Source organism: Ursus americanus, chromosome 14 (genome assembly GCF_024610735.1).
Source record: "Ursus americanus isolate L20-20 chromosome 14, mUrsAme1.1.p, whole genome shotgun sequence".
In the NCBI taxonomy this organism is placed as follows: domain Eukaryota; kingdom Metazoa; phylum Chordata; class Mammalia; order Carnivora; family Ursidae; genus Ursus; species Ursus americanus.
The window spans coordinates 19,860,499-19,886,362 of NC_142140.1; the positions used below are offsets into that span (position 1 = coordinate 19,860,499).

The following is a 25,864-nucleotide window of genomic DNA, read 5'->3' on the forward strand; positions in this document are numbered from 1 at the left end:
CGTCTGAGCGGCCTCACTCCCGGCCAGAAAGTCAAGGCCTGGTCCTCCACCCTCTCCCCCGTCATGTTGTGCGGAGACAGCAGGTTCCCTTGGTCCTGCTGCAAACGGCAAGAAAATCAGTGTCTTGCTTGTTCTTCTCCTGCTTGCTTTTCTTTCCATTTCTTTCATTTTTAAGGTAGAAAGCCAGGAAGTCACCGTGAAATCACTGAACATGTCAACCAAAGAACTGCCCATTTCATTTGGCCCCTGTGTGTGTGTGGTTTTTTTTTTTTTATCTTAATTATTATATCGATGACATTCCACCTTTCAAATTAAATCCCTTCCCTCATTATCTGGGTTTGCCGTTATTATTGCGTGAGTTGAAATGGATTTCATGACAACTCTGAAAAACCAGGGTTGGCTAAATTTAGCTTTAATTAGGCATCATCGTAGCCCCGTGATTATTCCCTCATTTCGTTCAGATTCTAACTGGAATGCTGAGCGAGGGTTTGGCATGGCTTTTGTGCAATTTTCACAGAATTATCCCCCACATTTCTTGCGATCATGGTAATTGTTTTGTGCCACAAATGGTTTTTGCAGATAGAGCTTTAATCCCCTTTTATAACCCAGGGTTCATTAGGGATAGTCAAGCTATGTGCCACAGCTGGCTACTTCTGGAAGGAAAACCCCAAACAAGCTATCAGGGGATCTCTGCCAAATACTGACCCTCCCGTATCTCCCCCAGTGGAAACTGAACACTGGCCGCTCCAGTGCGGGTGTGCCCAGCACCTCCGAGTAGAGGGATTGCCACGAATAATGCACAAAGTGGAATTTTTCCAGACCTTGGCTGATCCCTCCCTGGCCTGGAGACAGTCAAGTGTCTGGGTTAAGAGCCAAAATGCCAAGTTCAAAGCTCCACTTGACTTTTTACCAGCCCTTCGACTTGAGGGGGTTTCCCTTCTTTGAACCTTGACTTCCTCCCGCGTCCAGGGGAAATGTGGTGCCACTGCTTCTTGTGTCATTGGGAGTACTCAGTGAGCTCCCGGACGGCGAGCAGTTAGAACAGCGCTTGGTACAGGACACAGCATGTATCTGCTTCTTGCTTCTGCTGCTTCGGTTACTGCGGGCCTCTGGAAAACAGCACCCCTATGTCAGCGAGTTGCAGTAAGGCGGGCACAGGCTGGGATTAAGGGGCACAATTTCATTTCCTGGCGGAGAAACTCACAGAAACTAGACAGAATGTAATCTGTTGTGGACGTCTATTGATTTTGCCTGCCAGACCTACTTACCCTCTCCTGGATTTTCCTCTAGGGAACTGGATGAGTCAGGATGGCAAAATAGAAACCATTCCAGGTATGTCAGAGAGAGTGAACTGTATTCTGGAAACTAGCTCTGCAGTTGCTGGGAGGGGTGGAAGGCCAAATGGGATGGTAAGGCTGCCCCATGGTTAGCAACAGCAGGGTCTCTCTCCCCCACACACGTAGGCCTGGGAGACCGAGGGAGGAGGCAGAGTCCAGGACCATGTGGAGGAAGCTAGAACTATGGTGGGTCTGCTCAGCAGGAGCTGACCGTGAAGAGAGGGGCTCCAAGGGGAGACAGCCATTGTCTGTGACACCCCCTGAAACAGAGGGCAAGGGGAATAAATACCTTGGCTTCTGTCTCTTCCTATCCTCTCGTCTTCAGTCAGTGCCTCCGATTAGTGGAATCTGCCCGAGCGCCAGAGACAAGGCCATCAAGCAGGTAAGAGTTCTCTGCGCTGCTGAGTGAGATCTGACAGCCACTAGGCTAACGTCTGGCCCAGAAATGAGCTCTCCTCCCACCACCCAATCATATGGTTCTGGTGCAGCCTGACCTTTGGCTGCAAGGGTGCTTGTGTGACCTAGTCTTTACCAATCAGCATTTGCACCTCCTCGACCTAGAGGGACCCAAGTTGGTCCAATAAGAGTCACCTCCAGGATTTTTTGGGACAAAGGAAGCTGCTTTCTGATAGGGTTTCCAGCCATATGGAATGTAAACACAGAGTTGCTCATGGCCATGTTGCTGTGATGGAGAAAGGAATGGCTTAGAATGAAGCCAGCATAAGGGTTAGAGAACAGTGAGAATGGAGAGATTACCAGCAACCATGTCCGAATACCTGAATCCTGCCATCGCTGTGCCTGGACCTCTCGGCTGTGTGAACAATCATTTCTATGCTTCTCTCTCTCTCTTTTTTTTTTTTTTTTGGTAAGTCAGTTTCTGCTACTTTCAGCCAAATGCATTCTAACCCATACACAATAGACCTGAGACAGATCTGGGGTACTCAGAGACAGCTACAATAAAAGCTGGTGAACACTCAGAGGGATGTCTGTCTGTGGGGTCAGTCATGGGGTTGGACATTTTTGTATAAGTCAGAAACCCAGAGATCAGAAGAAGGGCCCTCCTCAGGATCAGACGCCCTACTTCTCATGCAGAATCTAGCTATAATAAACTTCTTACAAATCCCTCAGCTGCATTTTTTTCTCTCCCTTATCTCCAGCTGTCACACTTGCTATTCCTTCAAAATTGAGAACTCTGTCTTACTTTCATCCTTAAAAATTATTTTTCTGATGAAGCCTTCTTATATGTCAGATACTGTGATAATGAGCTTATGTATATAGGAACTTATATAAATATAGGATCTAGATGTGAATGTACATAAGTATAATCATATACATATACGTATACATCCATTTTTTTTTAAGATTTTACTTATTTATTTTTTTGGAGAGAGAGTGTGAGCGGGGGCAGGGGCAGAGGGAGAGAGAATCTAAAGCAGACTCTGGGCTGAGCATGGAGCCTGATGCGGGACTCACTATGGGGCTTGACCTCATGACCTTGGGATCATGACTTGAGCCAAAACCAAGAGTCCGACGCTTAACCGACCATGTCACCCAGACACCCCACATCCCCTATTTAATCTTTACCTTTGCAGACGGTAACTACAGAGGTAGGAATTGCTGTTATTCCTAACCACATTCTCAAAATGTGGAAACTGAGCCTGAAATGGGTTGATGACTTTGCCTAGGACTTGAACCTGGACCATCAGGTCCCACATCCTACCATTCTAACCATGAAGCCTCCCTCTTCTCCGAGAATCCTTATCTATCCATCTGGTCTCAGCTCACGTCTGTGCTTCAGTTAGGTTTAGTCCCGTTGCTGTGTAATTCCTGAGCCCCTGCTCTTCCTCCTCGTAGTTGTCAACAGTATTGCACACCAGACCATGGGCCCTGATGGGTGTGTCTTGGTCTGCCTTGGGCTCTGCACAGTTCTCCATGTCTAGCACGTCACAGACGTTCAGTGACCATTTCCGTAACTAAAGGAATAATGACTGTTGAACCACAGGTGTTGATTTGAAGGAGTTCTTTCGTTCAGGATAGATCTGAAAATGGAGTGAGAAGTAACCATTCTCACGTAAGGATCAAGGAGTTGGGCTGTGAAGGAGGCAAGGACTGCCGTAGGAAGGAATCAGATACAGTTTGATCCAGTTCCAGAGTTTGAGGAATGAGGATCCCAGGCCTGCTAGCCAGATAAGAAGAGACTGTTGGGCAAGGGGAGTCTTGCCATACTCCCAAATGATACCATGTGTATCTGCCCTGCTTACCCCAAACAAAGATTCTCTCTTCACCTGCCTTCTCCGGCAGGCTGTAAGCTTTCAAGAGCAGGAATTCTGTCTTTCAGCTCTCTTTCCTGGCCCTCAGCCTGAGGCCTGGCACCCTGTGGGCCCTTCCTGGATGCTGCTTGGTTAGTTGTTGATGGAACGTTCACTCCCAAGTCTACCTTCGTCACTGTCCCGGGCTGAGGGATGATGGGCAAGGCCCATGCTATAACCTGAGTGGCTATCTGTTCTAGGCAAGCCTTCCTGGGAGTGCCAGCTGTTCAAGGGACCAGCTCATTGGCATTTCACAAATTCAAATTCTTCATGCTTCCTTATTATTTCTGCTAGTATTATCTGCTGGAAGATACTACTTTTTGTTACTCAAAGTGTATGATGATTGGCTTAAATGTATTCCTGTAGGCATTGTAGGCATAGTCACTCCTTTATTCATGCATTCATCATTCAGCAAATATTTGCTGAACCTGTAAATGTATCAAGTACAAGGAGACACATGGTAGATTCAAGGCTATTGGCAGTGGGGTAAGGGGGTGGATAAAACAAACATGAATCTTGCTCTCAAAGAGCTGATTTGGAAATACAGTAGCTACTATTTCTTAGGGACCTACTTTATGCCAGGCAGGTGCTAAATATTTTCCATATATTATTTGATTTATTCTTTACCGTCAGCATAAAATGTAGGTAGTGAAGCAACTAAGGATTTGTATGTTAAAACTACTTAAGATCACATAGCTGGTAAGAAGCAGAATGGGGATTCCTTTCCCCATCTCTGAGAAACCAAAGCCTCACTCCTCCCACTATGCTGTATTGTCTCCAAAATAAGGATGAGGTAGAAGGCCGGCTGTGACCTTTGGAGTTCAGAGTGCCTAGAAGATCAGGGAGGCCACTTTCCGCCATGGGATTCCTGACCACTTCTGGAAGCCATCCATGTGGGTGTCTGTAATGGCCATCCCCTAATCTGGATGGAAACTGAAAAGTCATTGGAACCGCAGGTACTCGTGAACCCCAACGTGAAATCCCAGGATTTGGAATCAACTTTCCATTTCTATAAGATGGTCCATCTGTGGCACACACAGCCTTTGGGGTTTTTCCATTTTGCCTTGCTTGGCTCCAAGCTTCTGTGTAGCTGTGCTCCATATGGAATGGGGTTCTGGAAGCAGGCAGAGGTTAATCCTTTTTGCCTGTTTGTTTCAAAGTTAGAAACTGTAACTTTTAAGATGTCCAACGTATGCTGTCTAAGGTAGAGATTATCTTGGGAGCAAAGCCCCCTTGGTTCTAGGGGGTCCCGTCTGGTGGGCAGTGGTAGTTAAGACTAGTGAGCCCATCCCTAAGTCTGGGAAGCACCCAAAGGCAGACTATCCAGCCTGTCTGTGTTCTGTTGAGTCCTGTAAAGTGAGAGCACATCAGAGCTGTGTAAGAGAATTTCTTTCTTCCTGAAACTAGATTGAAAAAACTTATCTGAGCTCTTTATATGTTCCTCATAAAGATTGTGAGTTTTGGCCAAAACAAGTTTCCTTCACATCAGCTTAGAAGAAAATATGGATTGGGCTTAGTAGAGAGCTGCCCACTGGGTGATGCTTTCACACACAGAGTGAGCAGCCCTGGCTGGAGAACCTAGACCAGGCCACTTCAGTGGTCCAGTCCTGGCCATGTGAGTAGGACCATAGTGTGTGCTGGCCAGTAGGTGGTGAGTGGTGGTAGGGTTCCTTTCAAATAGCTGGATGTTACCACTGTCGACCATCTGGGACTTTAACAGGCAACCCGGGAACTCTAGTAGGCTCAAGCATCCTTTAAGTGAGACCTTGACTCGTCAGTGGGTGGCTTCAGTCGATCCCTGACCTGTGGAGGTTCCTAGGAAGCTGTTAAAATCCCTGAGGATGAATTCAGGACCACGGGCTCGAAGTAATGAATCTTGGAGCAGATGTGAGTTATCCTCTGTGGAGTATTTCTGTGATTTCGAAGTCTTTAGTAAATTCTTGCTAGAAAAGAAAAAGTAGAAATTCCAGGTGTAAATGTTGGCATCATCCCGGTTTTACATTCTTTCATTTACTAGCTGTGTGCTTGTCAGCTTACTTCACGTCTCTAAGCCTGTGATTCTTTATTTCTAAGATGGATAACAGTCACACCTAATCCATGGTATTACTGCATACTAGCTGAAAATGTTAGAAGTAAATCAGAATCTCACTACAATTTTGATGTCTCTATGACTAATTTCCCAGAGGCAGGTTGGCTATAAACTGAAGAGAATTATCATTAGACATTCAAAGCAACATACTTATACTTTCTGTTAAAAAATAAATAAAAAAGAAAAAAGAAAAAAAAAAACCTTTCCCCAGAGAAGTTCAAATTAGATGTTGATAGGGTAGAGTATTTTCGTTTTTTTCTTTTTTCAGCAAGGATTTTGAAAAGCGTTAATTCTTCTTAATGAGATCATTATGACAAAGGTGCTATAAAGAAATGGGGGGAAGTGAACCCACAAGGATAACATCGCTTTGGTTAAACTTATTTATTATTAAGCATATTTAAAAAGAAAAATGGATAGTAATTGAATTCAATTTATAACACTTAAATGGAATCATTTTCATTAAATGGAAAGGAATGCATATTTTGAAACATGCTGTTCATATGCATCTGCGAAGAGGAAATTCCATTGCTTCGGGAGCCAGAGAAAGCTGAACAGCGTTTCCCCTCAACAAACAGGGCATTGTCCTGGAAATCTGGTCTTCCTTACCTCACCAGTTTCAATTGTTCGGCTCCTCTGCTAATTGTTTCTACTGGCAGTTTTCAAAGGAATCAACAGGAAGAGTTCTGCAAAATGAAATTGGACATTCAGTTATAAAATCTGGTGTGAAGTCATTCTGGTGCACTATTGGGAAAAGATCAGAGCAGCTCGTAACTTCATGAGCCATTAACGAAGTTTAGATTCCAAACACACAGGCATATTTCTTGACTAAGCACAATGTTACAGGTGATTTTCTAGCTGCTTTCTGTTCTGTGCCTATGCTCTTTTTTGTTTTTTGAAAAAAAATGTATTATGCTTTCTGCATTTCTCCATCACTTCATTAACGCTCTAAGAAACATCTAAGACACATGAATTCGTATTTTGAAGAAAGAAAAGTGTATAAAACTGTATATTAATTTAACTTTTTGCTTTGCTTTGCTTTGCTTTGCTTTGGGGTTTTTTTAAATTCAATTTATTTAAACTAAAAAAAAAAGAGAAGAAAAGAAAAAAATTCACTCATTTCCTCTCCCTCCCCCTCACCTCTGGAAATCACCAATCTATTCTCTATATCCATGAACTTAGTTATTATATATATATATATATATAATTTTAGACTCCACATATAAGAGAGGTCATACAGTATTTGTCTTTCTCTGAGTTATTTCACTTGGCATCATGCCGTTGAGTCCATCCATGTTATCGCAAATGGCAAGATTTCATTCTTTTTATTGGCTGAATAATATTCCATTGTATATGCCATGTCTTCTTTATCCATTCATCCATTCCTGAATACTTAGGTTGTTTCCATATTTAGGCTATTGTAAATAATGCCTCAGTGAATATATATCCTTTTGAATTAATGTTTTCATTTTCTTCAGATAAATACCCAGAAGTGGAATTGCTGGGTCATATGATAGTTCTGTGTTTTCCAGGAACCTCCATACTCTTTTCCACAGTAGTGTCACCCATTGACATTCCCACCAACAGGGCACAAAGGTTCCCTTTTCTCTACATCCTCACCAACACTTGTTATTTCTTATCTTTTTGATGACAGCCATTCTAACGATATGAATTGATATCTCATTGTGGTTTTGATTTGCATTTCTCTGATGATGAGTGGTGTTGAACATCTTTTCATGTACCTGTTTGCTATCCGTATGTCTTCATTGGGAAAATGTCTATTTAGACCTGCCCAATTTTTAATCAAGTTGTTTGTTGTTTCGCTATTGAGCTGTGTGATTTTTTTATAAATTTTGGATATTAGCATGTTATCAGCTATATGATTTGCAAATATTTACTTTCATTCAGTAGGTTGTCTTTTCATTTTGTTGATGGTTTCCTTTGCTGTGCAGAAGATTTTTAGTTTGATGTGGTCCCCCTTGTTTAGTGTTGTGGTTGTTGCCTTTGCTTTTGGTGTCAGGATCAAAAAAATTATCACCAAGATCTGTGTTAAGGAGCTTATCACCTAAGAGTTTTATGGTTTCAGGTCTATGTTCAAGTCTTTAATCCACTTTGAGTTAATTTTTGTATATGATGTAAGGTACTGGTCCAGTTTCATTCTTTTGCATATGGCTGTCCAATTTTCCCAGCACTATTAATTAAAGAGACTATTCTTTCCTAAGTGTATACTCTTGCCTCTTTTGTCATAAATTCATTGATCATATATGCATGGATTTATTTCTTGGCTCTGTATTCATTTCATTTCTCTGTATGTGTATTTTAATGCCAATATCCTACTGTTTTAGTTACTGTATCTTTGTAATATAGTTTGAAATCAGGGAGCATGGTGCCTCCAGCTTTGTTCTTCTCTCTCAAAATTGCTTTGGCTACTCAGGGTCTTTTGATGATTACATAAATATTTTTAAATTTTTTGTTCTATTTCTGTGAAAAATGCCTGAGGAACTTTGATAGAAATTTTGCTGACTCTGTATATTGATTTAGGTAATATGGACAATTTAACAATATTAATTCTTCCGGTTCATGATCATGGAATATCTTCCCATTTATTTGTGTCTTCTTCAGTTTCTTTCATTAATGCCTCATAGTTTTCAATATATGTTTTTTACCTTTTTAGTTAAATTTATTCCTGGGTAATTAAATGTGAGACTTGAAACCATAAAAATCCTAGAAGAGAGCAACCTCTTTGACACCGGCCATAGCAACTTCTTTCTAGATATGTCTCCTGAGGCAAGGGAGACAAAAACAAAAACAAAAACAAAACAAAACAAAACAAAACAAAAAACTATTGGGACTACATCAAAATAAAAACCTTCTACACAGCAAAGGAAACCATCAACAAAACCACAAGGCAACCTATAGAAGGGGAGAAGATATTTGCAAATGACATATCCGATAAAGGGTTAGTATCAAAAATATAAAGAACTTATAATACTCAACACACCCAAAATGAATAATCCAATTAAAAAATGGGCAGAAGACATAAATAGATACTTTTCCAAAGAAGACATCCAGATGGCCCACAGACACATGACAAGATGCTCAACATCACTTACCACCAGGGAAATGCAAATCAAAACTACAATGAGATATCATACTCACACCTGTCAGAATGGCTAATATCAACAACACAAGAAACAAAAGGTGTTGATGAGAATGTGGAAAAAGGGGAACCCTCCTGCATAGTTTGTGGGAATGCAAACTGGTGCAGCCACTCTGGAAGACAGTATGGAGGTTCCTCATTAAGTTAAAAATAGAGCTACCCTATAATGTAGCAATTGCACTACTAGGTATTTACCTGAAGAGTACAAAAATACTAATTCGAAGGGATACATGCACCCTGTTGTTTATACCAGTATTATCTACAATAGCCAAATTATGGAAACAGCCCAAGTGTCCATCAACTGATGAGTGGATAAAGAAGATGTGGTATAGATAGATAGATAGATAGATAGATAGATAGATATAGATATAGATATAGATATAGATATAGATATAGATATAGATATAGATATCTCAACCACAAAAAAGAATGAAATCTCGCCATTTCCAATGATATGGTTAGAGCTAGAGAGTTTTATGCTAATGAAATAAGTCAGACAAATACCGTATTATTTCAATCATTTGGAATTTAAAAAAACAAATGAGCAAAGAGGAAGGTTTTTGATCACTGATTTAATCTCCTCACTGGTAATCCATCTGTTCAGATTTTCTATTTCATCATGAGTCAGCTTTGGGAGGTTGTAGGTTTATAGTAATTCCTCCATTTCTTTCTTGCTCAGTTTGTTAGCATATACTTGCTCATAGGAGTCTCTAGTGATCCTTTGTATTTCTGTGGTATCAACTGTAACATCACCTCTTCCATTTCTGATTTTATTTATAAAAGGAAAGTCCACTCTCTTTTTTTCTTGATCAGTCTACCTAAAGGTTTGTCAGTTTTATCTCTTCAAAGAGCAGTTCTTGGCTTCATTGATCTTATATTGTCTGTTTAGTCCCTATTTCATTTATTTCTGCTTCAATCTTTATTTCCTTTCTTCTACTAGCTTTTGGCTTCATTTGTTCTTGTTTTTAGTTCCTTGAGGTGTAAAGTTAGGTTGTTTACTTGAGACTTTTCTTGTTTCTTTCTCTTTTTTTAAAGTAGTTTCCACGCCCAGTGTGGAGCCCAATGTAGGGCTTAAACTCATGACCCTGAGGTCAAGACCTCTGATCTGAAGAGTCAGACACTTAACCAACTAAGCCACTCAGGCGCCCCGAGACTTTTCTTGTTTCTTGATGTAGGCGTTTATTGCTATGAACTTCCCTCTTAAAACTGCTTTTGCTGCATCCTATAATTTTGGATTATAACATTTCCATTTTCATTTATCTCAAGGTATTTTTTTTATTTCTCTTTTGATTTCTTCTTTGACCTCTTGGTTCTTCAGTGGCATGCTGCTTAATTTCCTAAGTGCCTATACTTTTAATTATTTCTAAATCACAAACAATATGTAAGCCATTTGGAGCTTGGATTCGGGACTCAAACTGCTAAGGTCGAAATCCCAGATCTACCACTTACTATGTGACCAGCTCCTTTAACGTTCTTGAGACCGCAACTCATTTTTAAGTCCTTAAAATGGGAATAAGGAAACTTATCTCATGGCTTAAAGTGAGGACTTAGTGAAAGAACACATAAAGTGCCTAGCACAATTCCCAAAAACCATTGGTATTATTTTCTTTGTTTTTATTATTATACTTGGAAATGACAGAAACCTAATTCAAATTAGTTTTCAAAAACAATAATGATAGCATATACTGGGACACACTATGTGCCATTCAGTAGGATAAGCATTTCATCTTAATTGTTTTATTTAATTAAAAGGACTTTTCAAAACTGCATTAGTGAGAAACCTAGGTTTGGTTTGGATCTGGGTAAGGCCACCCGGGCATTCGAATGAGGTCCTCAGAAATCTGTCTCTCTCTACCTCTCAATTGTCTCTTCTCTGTTAGCTTTGACCTCAGCCAGATTCTGTCTATGACAGAGCCAGATACTACCAGTACTTCCAGGTGTTCCTTCATTCAGGTCCTCTAGCCCCTGCTTCCGGCGATAGTTTTAGTTTAGATAGATTTGGGTCAGTGCCCTTACCTGATCATAACCTTGATGAACCTTCTGATTAACCTGAGCTGGGTCAATGTATAATCTTTCTACTCTAGTTTCTGGAATGCCAGGTGACCATCAAAGGCAACAGAAGTCAACAACATCTTCAAAATGTGGTAGGAGACTGAAAAAAAAAAACAAACCAACAACCCAAAGGTAGCAGAACCGGACTGAAATCAACAATGGTGCAACAGGAAGGAAGGGGGATTCTGAAATGTCCTGCATGCTGCAAATCCCCCAAATGGCCAAACGCAAGAGAGGGTTGCATCCTGAGTGAGAACTGCTGTGAGCAGATTTGAGAGCAAAGAATAAAACTAGGGAGCTGAGAAAGGGAGAAGTGCTTGTACACTGCAAATTACGTCTCTATAAATGGAATGGCCTGCAAGCAACGTCATCTCTGGATCGATTTAAGCACCCAGATTGTGTACTTCAATACATCCCCAGGGCTCCTTAGAGAAATGGCTGATTCTAGGCCTGGGGCAGGGAGGAGGCAGGGTGAACTTGAGATAGCTTGTTTGTCAGAAAGGAAGGAAAAGATCCGAGATTAATAGATTTTCTCAAAATGACATAGAAGGTGGTCTGAAGGGGCTCCCAGTGGCCAAAGTTGGGAAAATTTGGACATAAAAAAGAATAGTGCTTGTAGACAAAATGTATTTGATGTACAAAATTCATGACTTCATAAAGATACTCAAAAAAGAGAACACCAGAAAAGCATCATATGAGATGGTCATTAAACAACTCCTTACTTTTTAAATTTGTAATTAAAGGAAAAATGAAATATTCGTTCTACCTTTCCAGTAGGATCCATATGACAGAATAACCAACTAGCTCATTTGATAAAGAACTCTACTTCACAAAGGAATGCCAGTTAATAAATGTAGAAGGAAGGACAAAAGTGGAAAACATCATTTTGCAAAACGTGAAACCTAAGAGAAGTGTGGATTTAAGCAAGATTTCTATGTTAGGTGAGTGTTTGACGGAGGGCAAGACATCGCATAGGGCCAGAGCAACACTATACCTATTCCTTTCTGATCATGTATCAGTCATTTATTGCCAAGTAACAAATCACTCAAAAAGTCTAGTGGCTAAAAGCAGGAATCGTTTATGATTCTTCATCCCTCTGTGGGTCAACTTTGCTGGGCTCTGTGTTCAGCTGGTGACTCACCTGGCATTGATTAATCTCAGAGGGCCTCACTCACATGTCTGGCAGTGGACAGGGATGGCTGGATGGCTGAGGCCCTTCTCTACAGACTTTCTCAAGATGACGTAGGCTGGCTTTAGTCTCATGTCTGGGACCTCAGCTGGAAGAGCTGGGGAACTCTCCATGCGGGGTCTCATGTTCCAGTAGGCTAGTCTGAGCTTCCTGACAAGACGGTCTCTGGGTTTCAGCCGCAGAGCAGGGAAACCCATGGTGCATATTTTCCAGGCCTCTGTTTGCATCATGTTTACTGGTATCCAGTTCACCAAAGAAAGTCACATAGCCACGCCCAGACTCAAGGGGTGGAGAAATGGAACCAATCTCTAAGTAGCAATCTAGTATAACTTTCTGCAGTGAGGGAAGTGTTCCATATCTGCACCATCCGAATGATAGCCACGAGCCACATGTGGCTGTCGAGCAGTTGAAATGTGGCTGGTGCAACTGAGGAACTTAATTTTCAATTTTAACTCATTTAAGCGTAAAATAGCCACATCTCCACATTGGAGAGTGCAGCTCTTGATACAGAATCACCTAGGGTATATTTTAGCCAAAAATGCTTAGCGTGAATCCATCAGTCCTTTAGATCTAACTTCAAGTTCATAAGAGACAGAAGTGTATAGGAATCAGCTACATTGGTACAACAAGGAAGCAACCAGATAAATCTAGAAGGTGAGACATTCCACAGGAAAACTGGCTCTGTGTCTTCGGCAAGCCAACGTCACAAAGAGAGGATCGTGACAGATTGAAGAGACATAAGGGATATACAAGCCAGATAATGCTTCTTGATAGGATCCCTGCATAGGACCAAACAGTTGTAAGAAGTTTTTTTAGCTTAATTGAGGAAATTTGAATAGGGTTTAGCTAGTCAATGACATAAGAAAATGTACTGAAATGGAAAGGTAAAGATTACTGACTAAAAAAAGGTTAATCTTTAGAACAGTGTGGAGTCTAATCTCATGTTAGCAAAGAAAAATACATGCAAATAGGTGTGTGTATAAATGCAAATATATATACAAACATACTATCCAGAAGCACATGCACTAACATGTAAGACATGGTAATTCTGGGTGATGGGAAGGTAGAGTTTGGTTTACTTGTTTGCCTGAGTTTATGAATTTTTTTTGTAAATGTAAAATGTCCTACCCCTAGAATAATAAAGGGGTCATTTTTTTTAAAGGTAAAGACACTACTAAGTGCCTAGGCGGTACCAAGATAAGCAGCCATTGTACAGTGCGTGTGTGTGTGTGTGTGTGTGTGTGTGTGTGTGTGTTGAGGAAATGCTTCATCATGATAACATTGCAAATATTTCCTGCAGACATGGGAAGACTGTAGCGTTCTGCAGCTGCTAGAAGTGGCTTAGCTAATCTCAAGGATCTGGTAAATGGATCACTTCCTCCTGGCACCACAGAAGCTTCAGCCATCAAGTTAGATTAGTCATTCGGCATAACCCATTGACTAGCGTGTTCTAGAGTGTTCTAGTATGAATCATTCATGTGCCTTCTAATTATGTTGCTTGGTTTCCCTCAGAAATAATAGCCCCAGGGACTGAATTCTGTGTAACAGAGAAAGTGAATAAATTGGTGCAGGCCCTGCCAGGTGTCAAACAAATAGGAATATACCACAGCAAAAGTGCTCCATCCATAATTAAAGACAACATTTTTAAGTTTTACCAGAAATTGATACTACTGTGCTTTCTTTTAATGTGATTTTCCCTTTAGTGATAGGTAATATTTTAAAGTAGGTCTAATATTAGGTATACATTAGACTTTTCTTATTGAAAATGTAATTGCTGAATAGAAAAATATTATATTTATAAATGTTTCATTGTCACCTTTTATGCAATTATTCACTCCAGGTGTTCAATGTAGAAGTTTCAAATGCGTGATGTTTTTCACAGAAAGCATATTCAGGACTACTAAGTAAAAAGTGAACTGATGCCTGCCGATTTTTTTTTTACAGCTTTTTACATAATTGTCAAATTGTCACTGCCATGATAAAAGTCTAGATTGACACTAGTTTGTTTTGGAATTAACATGGCTATGTTTTAAAATAAACACGTATTATCATTTCTGAGTTACAAGCCCATTTGGGTAGCTAAATATTTCTAGCAGTCAACTGAATAATTAAATAGCAAGGCAAGAGCTTTTATTATCCCCCAAATCTGCAACTGAACATTTGCGATGGAACAAATGGATACATTTCTCTTTGGGACCCATTAAGGGGGAAGGAGAATTTTTAAACTCTTACAGTCTAGCAAACAGCAGTTGTTCAAGTGTTGAGTTCTATCAAATAAAATTAAGTGAAATCAAATTCTCTTCCCATTTGTATACTTTATGTCTTTGTTGAAATTACTTATCCTGAGACACAGTAGGCTGTCACACCTGTCCCCTAAATTTCCAAAGCATTAAGTCATTGCTCTACTGTCTAACTTCTCTTAGTGCCATACGCAGTTTCCCTTAAATTTGGGAGTAAACACAAGCTTTAACAAGTTCACAGAATTATCGCCTTTTCTACCAAGCATCCTACTCCCAGCATTGCTGTCAAGTCCTTGAGAATGTTACTATTTCATTATAGTTAATTTGCAAATGATACACAATATGATGCTTTGGTTATAGATAAAGAATGATAATGATTTTGTTGCATTTTGCCCTTCACCTTTCTATTTACACAGAGCCCGTGCAAATTGCTTGTCCAGGGATCTATCCACAATGTTTATTGAGCATGGTTGTTTCCATAGTATTTCATCTAAATGAGGAGAGTGAAGGATATCACAGGAGGAGAAATGCTAAGCATTTGGAGTGTAGGTTGTTTATATTTATTTTTTGTAAGTATTGAGTGCTTGCAGTATGCTAAGCATCATGCTAGGTGTTAGGGTTACGTGGGTGAACAATATAGGCTCTCGTGTACTTGACACCCTACTGGGAGTAGCAGATATTAAAAATGTAATCAATCAATTAATTAACTGTAAGCATGAGAAGTGGTACGAAGGAGAAAAACAGATGCAACAGGGCACTGACCTTGAGGGTTTAGGGATTGAAGCCTAGGTAAAGGGAAATCAGTTAGAAAAAGCTTAACTAAATGCCATTCAAAGTGAAGGAAGGAGGAGGTGTTACTACGTGAAGAGAAGTATTACAGACAAGCGGAAATAGCATGTGCAAAGGCCCTGAGGTAGAAGGGCATGACAAATTTGTTCACACACATAATTCAACTGGGTAAATTTGAAGATCTCATTAGCTTTATTAAATAATTCATGAGCTGGGTAGCATCCTGTCTAGCAGGTAGAGAGATGCTAGGAGGAGGTCTATCAAATGGAAGGTTTTTATAGGCAGGAGGGTGAGACAAGGAAGTTATTAGCAAAAGGAAAAAAAGGGGGGCTTGTTTCAGGGAAGGTCACCTTCTCTTAAGGGGAAAGGCAGGGGGACTTATTAGGTGGATTACCTAATCTTCCTTTGTCAGGGATGAGAGGGCCCATGTGATATCTTACTGCATTGGTTCTGACCAGAAGATTCCTGACTAATGGTTAAGGCTACATTTATGGGGGAGATTGAAACTATGATGAGGTTAGGTATTAAGCCCCTATTTGGTGATTTGGCCTAGCGTAAATGAGTCCATTTTGGGCCTGTGGTGTGTGTGGTCGGTTGTTGTTTTTAACAGATTTAAGGATTGAAAGAAGACAAATAAGGCTGACATAACAGAGAACAAAGGGAGAATGGCATGGTCCGGCCGGAAAGGGGCAGAGGCCAGGGAGATGATACAGATCACACAAAAGGCATCAGGTAGATTTGATTACCTGGGTTAAACTTGGGTAAAAAGGAAAGATCGTGCCAAATCGCTTGGCTTTAATGTAACAAGCAACAGTGTACCATATGAGCAAGAGGAAAAAACCAAAACCATTCTGTTACTGGTGTTGGAACAGTAGTGCATGGCCAAGGGGGCATCAGTGTGGAACTAGAGACAGGGCTTCCACTCAGACGACACACAGAACTCTGCCCAAGGGGCTCTGGAGGGGAAAAAGGAAGTGTGGAGCTGAGCTAGAGTAGAGGGATAAGAACCTATCTGCTGTGATGAGACAGTAGATGAGAAGAGTGAGAGAGAGCTGAAAATAAGGCTAAGAATATGAGCCTCATGCCAATGGCATCAGCTCTCTGTTCCCTGATGGCAGTGTGAGCACGTCCTCCAACTCCTTGGGGCATGTTCTGCCCTGGCCCCCCCGGGGTCCCCAGTAGGGTTGAGCCCCAGTCGCCCACCTTTCTCACCTGCTTGATAACACATCTTTTATTGGCTTCCTTTCCTTCTCCATCTCACTTCCGGGGTCCCTTACTTCCTGAAAATATATCCCGGATGAGCCATTTGATCTTACACTCCCGGTTCAGGAAACAAACACTTAAGGCAGTATGAGTGGAAAGAAGAAGATGGAACACACACACGTTTTCAGTTTCAAAGTTTCCGCAGAGTGAGAGCTTGGGATACAGCTCTGGATGTCATTTCCATGCATATGATTCCCAGCACAAGAGGCTGAGTTTCTTAAAAAGAAACAGGAGTCTCAGACACTGTTGGAGGGTATGGAAGATAAGCTTACTGTGGCAGAGAGGGTGTTGTTATAACTAGGAATGACAAAGAAGTTTGTCTTTGTCGTCGTTAACACAGAAAGCTTTAAGAATGGCTGCTTAGAAATTTGGAAGAGAATTTACACCTCTGAGAAGATTGTGTAAGTACAGCACATGTGATATATGAAAAACTTCTGGGTTTGTGTGTAGATTTTTTGGTTATTAGTTTGTGGAATAATAGGTTACTTCAGGAAGAGATCACACAATTTAGTTAACACAATAGGTTTAAAAAAGACTCTAGGGGCGCCTGGGTGGCACAGCGGTTAAGCATCTGCCTTCGGCTCAGGGCGTGATCCCGGCGTTCTGGGATCGAGCCCCACATCAGGCTCCTCCGCCATGAGCCTGCTTCTTCCTCTCCCACTCCCCCTGCTTGTGTTCCCTCTCTCGCTGGCTGTCTCTCTGTCAAATAAATAAATAAAAATCTTTAAAAAAAAAAGACTCTAATTAATGTGTGCTTTATAAGATTCTTTTGAGAGTACTTCTTCGTGTTATTTCCAAAGTTTTTTTCTCCAAAGTGTTGGCTTAGAAATTAACCCAATAAGAAAAATGCTACATGTCATACTGCCTTCGACTCATCTAGCCCATTGTTATTCCAAATATTTCACAACTATTTGCATCACTTTAGTCACTTACCAAATATTACTTAGGAAATGCATTATTATCCTCATTGTCTGGAGGAGGAAATTGACACAGAGAAGAAATGTGACTCACCTAGTTACTAGTTACTTCCACAATTAATGATGAAGCTGAGACCACAACCCAGAGCGCTTCACTTCTGGCATTTCTGTAGCTTGAATTTAATTAGAAATTAATATAATTTAATAGGCTTTTTCTGTGGTTGGATATTTGATGATGGATTATGAAGGAAGTGTTCCTGGAGCAAACATTTTGAAATGAAAGGGCATATTAACATGGGCATGTTCACCGAATGAAGGCACAGGAGCTATTTAGACAATGTAGTCCAGTATGTCTGTATTATAGATTTGTCTTTTCTTACATTTCCTGTGGTCCAGTAATAGGGAAAGGCCCCACAAGGTGAAGGACTTACCTAACCACAGGATCAGAGAGTTCAGTGGGAGACACCATTCTAAACAATTTAGTCTAACGGAGTTCATGCTTATTTTTAAAGATCTTATTGTCAGTAAATTCATGTGACTTTGCTCCTTGGTAAGTTACAGATAGAGACTACATCAGGTGGGATTGTCTCACAAAGGAAACTTTATTTGCAGCAAAAAAGGGAGATCAAGGAGGATAATTCCGAAAGCTGGGACTCCCCAAGCAGGGGTGAGTGGGTCCCTTTATTTTGGGGTAGGGTGAATATAAAGAAAGGAGTTTTATCATCACCCGGAGAGGTGGGCATAAGGTCGCATGTCCGTACCTCGGAAATATTCCTTTACATGCATCATACGTTATGTTAATGAGATGAGGTCTGTGCTCCCCCTTGGGCAGAGTTTCACATTACAATGAGTTGGAGGTAACTGTCAGACACTCCATGGTCCATCTGCTCAGGTTGGAGTCAGTGGTCAAGCTCAACCTGGTCTAGGCTGGCTGGAGCTCCTCCTGTGATTTGCCTCTAAGAGATAAGGTTAGGGGCACCTGGATGTCACAGTGGATCAAACATCGGACTCTTGGTTCTGGTTCAGGCCATGTTCTCATGGCTGTGGAATCAAACCAATGTCAGGCTGCATGCTTAGTGGGGACTCTGCTTGAGATTCTCTCTCTCTCTCCCCCCTTGGCCCCTCCCCCTGCTCCTGTGCATGCTCACTCTCTCAAATAAATAAATCTTAAATAAATAAATAAATAAATAAATAAATAAATAAATAAATAAACAATGAAGTTAACATTCCTGTGAAGAAGGGAGTTTGTCAGTGGGGGTCTTGCTGGTGACATTATTCAACCTAAATTAACCTGCAAACAGAATATTTTCCAGTTTTTTTTTTCTCTTTCTCATTTTTTGTTGGACAGAAGCAGCGTTTTCACTTGGGCTCTTGAGCCATCAGACATGATCTTGGGCAAGGAATTTTCACACTGTCAGCCTCAGTTTTCCCATCTGGGAAATGAGAATCAGAAGAGGCCCTACCATTAAGGTTTCTGATAAGGATTAAAGAAGACAATGCAAGCAAAGTACTCAGTTTATAGTTGGAACCCAATAGACGTTAACGCTTATCATCCTTAGTAATCATCCAAGTCCGTGCCTGAAACCGATAGACTAAGGGATGCAAAGCTTGATGTCTGCTTCTGCTCAGTTGACATCCTTTCTAAATCCCTTCATTGCCAGGCCTAGCTTTTCGTTTGTCTGAAATCTGAGGGAGAACAAGAGCCTGGAGATGCACCTTGAAGGCGTGACATGTATCTGAGAGGCTTCTACAGGTGCGATCCAGCTGACTTTGTCTAAAGGAAAGCTTATAGCAAAGGAACCGAAAGGAAAAGTGTTCCTATTTCTCCTTACTTTACCGATGATGGTAATTACAGTTGACGAGTAGCACCCACGGAGGCGCTTGGCAAGGGTTACAGCTCATTTAAAAACGAATAAGAACTCAAATTCAAACATTAATGGGATGATTTTGACTTGGTATTCTTTCAAACATGTAACCACTTTTGTCTTTTTAAATTCAAGGCCGGTCGCGTTATTCCCTTAGGCCTTCATTTAGAAATGAGTGGCTCATTAATTATCTTCTTGACTGCAGAATAGATGTTTCATTTCATTTTCACATCGGATGAGTCAACCAGAAGGGGTCTCATTGCTAAAAACCATGGATCACAATTTCTTCTTTGTTTCTCCTCTGTTTGGTATAGCTCAGGCCTACCCCCTGCAAAGAAACATACTGATTCTTCCCAATAGCATTTAGCGTGTTTGTTAATTCTCATAAATTTGGAACCCTGAGATGTTGGGATATAATTTCGTCAGAAGGCTCGTCTACCTCTCTTGCCATAACAGCATGCCAGGATAATCAGACGTTGGAGACCCATCAAAGAAAATGGTCTATGAAAAGTATTGATTCCAATCTTTTTTCCACACAGATATTTACAATTGGAAACAACTTCCCAAAGAAAAGGAATATGAAATCTGCCTTTATTCTTGGGTATCAGAAGAAAGCAGTTTGTAAATATTCTCGGGATGAACAAAGTTTCAGGCACATTTGCTTGACATGCATATTACACAGAACTGAGCTTGCTTTCTTTTTATTTAGTTTCCAGACTTTCAAAACTGATTCATAGCATTGTTTTTTTTAAAACCATAGCTAATTAACAGGATGGCCTCTATGAACACTGCAAAAGACAGGAAAGAAGTCCAACCTCTCCTCTGCTTCTTACAGCCAACAGCAGTTTTTCTGACTTCCAGCATCCTCTTTTAAATGAGGAAATGACGCATTCTCTATGTTGGAGGCATGATTGTTTACCATTTATTTTATTTCTCCCTAAAATGCTTTTGCTCCCTTTTGTATAATCGCTATGGGTTTTTAAAGGTCTTTTCTAAACAGAATTGGCGTACTTTTTCTCCTTGCTTGAACAAAAACTGTGTCTTCAGCTGTCTTTTGCTTTCTTTTCTTTCCTTTCAATAGAGCCAGTTAAACATTAGCAGTGAAAGGAAAATAGTTTATTTATAGGGTATACACCTTTGAATGAATTACCCCCAAATCCCACACAATTGTAAAACAGAAGCACTTAAATGAGTTCAATACAATAAAAGAGAGTGAGCCAATCAAAAAGAATACCTAGACAATGGTTCTAGTTTGTTTAAAGTGTGGACCAGGAAACCCATTTCTAAACGGCTTCTGAATATTCGATTAGACAAATAAATGGTGGTCCAGGGAAGCTTCCCATTACGGGGGCGGGTAATTTTTCAATGGATGATAGATTCGAGGATATTTTTGCATTTGTAAGGAAGCACTCTTTAAATAAACACAAAATCCCCCCAATGATGAACAAAGAGCTCTGAGAAAACAGAATCTGATTGGGTATGACCTGGAAACAGGGAGTAAATTGAGGACTGATGGAATGAACAAAGAATGGGAATGAAAATAGCAAGACACACCCACGTCCCCACTGTTATCCCCTAAACGTTCACTCTCCCCGCCGGAGGTCTCACTTCCATCTCTGGGCCATCTGCGAATATCGGGCAAAATTTGCTTGGGTAGGGACAGATCCCTCCGTAGGGCCTTGGAGAAGAAAGGAAGAGGTAGCACAGAAGACTGTAGGTCTAGAATTCTCCTCTGGCACTTATTCATTTTTTAAAAAACATTTATTTGTTTGAGAAAGAGAGACATCGATAGCGGCAAAGAGCATGAGTGGGGAGGAGAGGGAGAAACAGACTCCCTGCTAAACAGAGAGCCCAAGGCCAGTCTCCATCCCAGGACCCTGGGACCATGACCGGAGCAGAAGGCAGATGCTTAATTGACTGAGCCACCCAGGCACCTCTCTCCTCTGGGATTTAAAGACTGGTTCTGCCATTACTGGCACACCACCACGCAGGGTGAACCCACTCTCCAGTCTGGGTCTTAGCTTTCCCACTTGTGAGATGGAAATATTAGTACCCCATAGAATGGTGCAGGTAAAGCACTCTACAAACCCAGAACAAACATGTTACCTCCGATTAAGTCATCTTAGCCACTCGACTGGCAGAAAGCCTGTGGGTGACTTGGATTTACAAGGTTAAGCAAAAGGAAGTTTGCTAATGTGCGAATACAAGAAATCCTCTTTAGTAATCACCGGAAGATGGTAGCGATATGACAGAGTGGATAAAGTCAATGAGCTCCATTAATTAGCTTTGCTGTATTGTAATAGTTCACATCAAGGTTTTACATTTTCAAGAACAGAATATATAGATCAGTGGGAATTTTTCTTACTCCCTGCCCCAAGCAACCAACTAGACCAAGTTTTTTTGGTCATTTTCATTATAAAGGGTCTCAGTTCAACCTTTGTTAAATGTTTGCGTTGATACTAGAAGAAATTTCTTACGACTCTGGAAGGTCTGTTTCATGTTGTTTTCAGTCATTGAGTTTTGCTTTAGGACTGGTTTTTGGTTTCCCAGCCGCTGCCAGAATGACAATGCCATCACCTCAATATGGCCCCTCCAGCAAGGGTATGCAGGTTTTTCTAAAACATTTAAATACAAGATGCCCAGTTTAATTTAAATTTCAGATCAAGCAATGAATAATCTTTTAGCATAGGTATATCCCAAAGGCTTTGTGGACCACACTTACACTAAAAGATTATGGGTCGTTGATCTAAAATTCAAATTTGGGGGATCCTGGGTGGCTCAGTCAGTTGGGCTTCCGACTCTTGATTTTAGCTCAGGTCGTGATCTCAGGGTAATGGGATTGAGCCCCATATTGGGCTCCATGCTCAGCAGAGCATCTGCTTCTTTCCCTCCCTATTCCTCTTCTTCTACCCCTCCCCCCGCTCCTCATGCTTGCTTGCTCTCTCTCTCGCTCTCAAATAAATAGTTTTATAAAATAAAATTAAGTTCAAATTTAACTGGGTGACCTAGATTTAGTCTGGTAGTCCTCCCTCAAGAGCTGGGCACAGCCTAGAGGGCACTTCTGCACCCTCAGAAAGTTTTGTTCCCACCAGAGGCCAAAGCTGAGGGAAAGGGAGAGACCTCATGTATTCTTGGAATGGGGACAGAACGTGTCCCAAGGCATGGAATGGGGTTGGTCATGTGGGACTCTGAACCCTGCCACCTCTGCAAGGGATCACCCAAGCAGGACTCTCTCCTCGCTTGAGGACTTACTGTGATTTAGTGCCAATCACAGATCTGGTTAGAGGAAGCTATCTACACGTTAATGTTGCATACACTTAAACATTTAAAATTGATAAGCTGCAAATAGTAGTCAAACACAGACTCTTCTTTGATGAGGTCTGTGTGTGACCACCTGAAAGGAAAATTTTCCTTTCAGGGAATAACCTGAGATTGGTTTATTTTATCCCAAACTCTTTGCTATCTAATAAAGCTGATTTTTTAGTTGGGTAAATGTGTTCTCTTTTTCTTTCATATTTTTCCTGCTTTTTCTGGCTGCACTAGTCTCTAATTTTAGTTCTTCGTTATTTTTAGGATTAGAAATAATAAGTACCACGTAGCTCATGAATGTGTTTTTCTAATCATTTTTCAGGTAATTCCTATCAAAATCCTTGACAAAATAATAGTTGTTATTTTTGTTATGATTTGTATCTGATACATTTTGATTTGGCTTCCATATAATTTGAACATTTGGTTGCAAATTGAGGCCGTAATGTTATAAACAATGTCATTTCAAAGATGAATTATTAAATGTTATATAGAAAAATGTTTTCAGTGAATTATCAGTTTATTCCATTTGCCAAATATCAATTTAGGATCATAAACATGATTATGCAGAGGAAAGAATTTCAAGAACTCCTCTCAGTGATTCTGATTATCTTACAACAAAGCCACCACGATAGCACATTTGTAAAGAAAATTACAAAAATTATTGGTTATTAATTAGGAATAATTTCATTTTTTATAAAATTTTAGTATAACGATGATATCATTTTATTGTCAAAGATACCATGTGATTTTATTAACAAAATAGAGCTCCTACTATTAAAAAAAAAAAAGATACCATGTGAAAGTACTCCTCTAACATTATGTTGAAGTAATTGAGTGGGTATGTGATCCCATTTCAGAGCTATTTCAAGTTCTAGATGTTTTAAGTAAAAATGAATAGATATTTAATATTATAAACATCCTACGTAGGAACATATGGTATAATGTAATCTCAACAGCACTTTGCCTAGTGTTCTAATTCTCTTGGCAAGGTTGCAAGATAGTTATTACTGTTTCATTTTATTCATGAAGAAACTGAGGTTCAGACAGGTTGAATATTGTCCAAGAGCCCAGTGCTAGTAAGGAGCAGAGCTAAGATTTGAATCCTGGTCTGGCTGACACCAAACTCATGTACTTTCCCTGTACCATTCTGTTGGTGGAAGGAGCACTGGACCAAGATGACTAATGGCATAAGTCTTATAAACTTCCTCCTTTTAAAAAAGGAATAGTGGCAATATAATAGAATATAAAAATAAGACAATTAAAAATGAAAACAGAAGAGGGGCACCTGCGTGACTCAGTCGGTTGGGCATTGGACTCTTGGTTTTGGCTCAGATCATGATCTCAGGGTCATGAGATCGAGCCCCCTGCCAGTGTGGTGTCTGCTTGTCCCTCTCCCTCTGCTCCCTGCCCCCACCCTGTCCCGTTCTTGAGCATATGCTCTCTTGTGCTGTCTCTCTGTCAAATAAGTGAATAAATAAAAATCTTTAAAAAAAAAGAAAACAGAACAAATGATAGTTTAGGAGAACTGATGTTCCATAAATGTGAGAAATTACTTTAGGTGAGTCCTAAGTTTAGCTATGAGTGTACTACTAGTAGTCAGTTTCAAGAGGAAGTCAAAGCATTTAGTTCTTTTTGTCTTAAAAAGTCAATGAAAGAGTTCATTTGCAAAGACAACCTTTTTTCTTTCATGATCTGATGGAAGAATTTGTGACCTGAATTCTGTATTAAGCAAGGCTAGGTAATCGAACGGATGTTGTCTTCGTCTTTGGTTTTGTAGAAGTCCAATTAGTTTCATGCAATCCTTGAAGCTGAACTGCATTTGAAGTTGTAAATTATTGTCATTTTTAATTTATTTTTAATTTATTTTTAAAAAGACATTTATTTAGTGTCATGATCAGACTATTACATTTAGCAATCAACAGCAAGTGTGCCAAAAAAAAAAAAAAACTACATTAAAGAACTTTGTTAGAATGCTTTACCCTTTCCACAGAACAGAAATGAAAATAACCTGTTATACAATTAGTCACAAAACCAGTCCTCAAGATTTTTGCCCAAACACATGAGTATTGTCCAGAACATGTCTTCTTTGTGGCAGTGAAGCCCTGCCCCTTCTGGGCTTGGCTGAGTTCACAAATCTGTTGTAACCTGTAGCTTCCCTGTCACTTCTCTGGCTCTCCTCTCCTGTTAAGTTTTGTTTCCTGGCAGTAATGAAAACCTTCTGCCACAGCCATGGCCACGTTGACATCATGGTTTGGCACAGTATTATCCACCACCACCATAGAGGCCAGAGCCTCTGCCTCCAAAATTTCCTCCTTTCATGGGTCCAAAATTCGAAGATGCTCCCATCATTACCAAATCCGTGATAGCCATCCTCCCTCCCACCATATCCACCACCACCTTGACTGTCACCAAAGCCACCTCACCCACTGAAGTGTCCTCCACAACCAAAGTCATCATTCCTACCAAAACCACCTCCACAGCCACCACCAAAGTTCGCAGAACCACTTCGACCTCTTTGGCGGGTTGCAGCACTAGCCATCTCTTGCTTAGATAGGACTGTCCTTACTTCAGAGTCGTGGCCATTCACAGTACGGTATTTTTGAATGACAATCAAATGTTACAAAAGCAAAGCCTCTCTTCTTGCCACTGCCTCACTCAGTCATGATAGCAGTCATTTCAATTTTCCCATACTGTTCCAAATAATCTCTTAGATGATGTCCCTCAGTGTCTTCTTTCATGCCGCCAACAAAAATCTTTTTCACAGTGAAGTGGGCACCAGACCAGGTGTTTGAGAATCTTCTCCTGAGATAGCCCTCCTCGGCTCCACAACTCTTCCATCCACCTTGTGTGGCCTTGTGTCGATGGCTGCACCCACCCCCTCCACAGTGGCATGCGTGACAAACCCAGAGCCTCTGGGGCACTTGGTGTTGGTGTCCCTCATTACCACACAGTCCGTGAGCCTTCCCCATTGCTCAAGATGGCTCCTCAGACTCTCATCGGTTGTTTCAAAGCTCACAGCTCCGATGAAGAGCTTCTGCAGTTGTTCAGGCTCTTGGGGAGATTCTAACTTAGACATGCCGCCGGTGAGTACTTTCAGGAGGCTTCTCGGTGGCATCCATGGGCAGAAAGGCTAAAGTATCATCATTTGAAAAGACAGCTTTTCATATATAGAAATATGATTAACGTGGGTCTTTATTACATAAGCCATTTTTATATGCTGATGGATTAACATTAAAGTGTAAGTCCTTAAAGACATTCGGGCAAAGGCCGACAGTATGATGGAGATAGGGCCATTTGGTGATCTAATACTGGGGTTGGCAAACCTTTCCTCTAAAGGTTCAGGTAATA

The 25,864-nt window shown here is 40.7% G+C and overlaps 1 pseudogene; it reads right to left on the reverse strand.

Annotated features, from left to right (window-relative positions):
* Positions 1-24,778: 24,778 nt before the first annotated feature.
* Positions 24,779-25,592, reverse strand: LOC123799222 (heterogeneous nuclear ribonucleoprotein A1 pseudogene; annotated as a pseudogene).
* Positions 25,593-25,864: the final 272 nt, after the last annotated feature.